This window comes from Diceros bicornis, unplaced genomic scaffold (genome assembly GCF_020826845.1).
Source record: "Diceros bicornis minor isolate mBicDic1 unplaced genomic scaffold, mDicBic1.mat.cur scaffold_55_ctg1, whole genome shotgun sequence".
Classification (NCBI taxonomy): domain Eukaryota; kingdom Metazoa; phylum Chordata; class Mammalia; order Perissodactyla; family Rhinocerotidae; genus Diceros; species Diceros bicornis.
The window spans coordinates 1,166,265-1,167,687 of record NW_026691429.1 but is presented as its reverse complement, the minus strand read 5'-3'; positions in this window follow the sequence as shown (position 1 = coordinate 1,167,687).

The window sequence follows — 1,423 nt, the reverse complement described above, 5'->3', positions numbered from 1 at the left end:
AAGAATGAAATCGTGCCATTTGCAACAATATGGATAGACCTAGAGGTATTATGCTAGGTGAAATAAGTTAGAGGAAGACAAATACTGTATGATTTCACTCATATGTGGAATCTAAAAAACAAAACAAATGAACAAACAAAACAAAACAGAAACAGACTCATAGATACAGAGAACTGGTGGTTACCAGAGGGGAGGGAAGTGGGGGATTGGGCAAAATAGGTGAAGGGGATTAAGAGGTGCAAACTTCTAGCTATAAAATAAATAAGTCACGGGGATATAAATATACAGCATAGGGAATATAGTCAATAATATTGTAAAATTTTCTATGGTGACAGATGGTTACTAGACTTACTGTGGTGATCATTTCATAATGTATATAAATGTCGAATCACTGTGTTGTACATCCGAGACTAACATAATAATGTATGTCAACTATGCTTCAATAAAAAACCAAAAAACAAAGTTGATAGGCACTATAGATGTCATCTGACTGATCTGTTTTCTTGATGCCAGTACCACACACTGCCACCAATGAATAAAACACTTACAATCAGACTCAGAGAAATACACATTGTAGAAAGCAGGAACATGGAATCCTATGTTGCCATGACAACAAGAAGATAATTCCATTTCAAAAGGATCACCAGCTCCTGTATGAAAAATAAACTTCTCTTCCAAGCAAGGTTTTTTAAATGTTGCATGCAGGAAGGAAAGTATTGAACATCTCACTCCAAATAACTGATTACATCCTTTGGTACCATCAGTACCAACTACAACCAATATGAAAAAGCCACTTTGCTTTCTCCAGGTGTCCCTAAAATGTGAGTGCCAGCAACAGAATGAAACTTCCAGATAGCATATCATTCCCTCTGCCAGGGAATAAAGTAGCTTTTCCTTGAATAGTAACAATCATGCAATCTCAGCAATCTCCTCAAAATGAAATGTTTTGATCTAATAAACTAACCTTATGAATAAACTCATATCCCAGAAGTCTTGCTGTTTTAAATAAATACACCCTTAAAAATTACATGACACTGATGTTCTTTGAGGCTATGTGATAGTAATATTATAGATATAGATTACTTTAGAATTACAAGTAACCCTACAGATCATTCAGTCCAAATTCTTCACATTTTGGATTAGAAAATTGAGACTCAGAGATGCTTAGTGACTCAATCAATGCCGCAAGATGAATTAATACTATTTTGTACTATTATACTGTTTTTGTACTACTGCAGCATTGATACTATGTTTATACTGTGCAGTGTTTTCTATTAAAAATAATCAAAGTACCCACACTTCCAGCAATTACTTACATGAGCAATACTGTAATCTCTAAGGATACTTTAAAATATTTTGCCAATATTATACTTCAGCATGTAGAAGTAACTTCTAATGTAATCTTTTTAACTGTAAGGAGTTA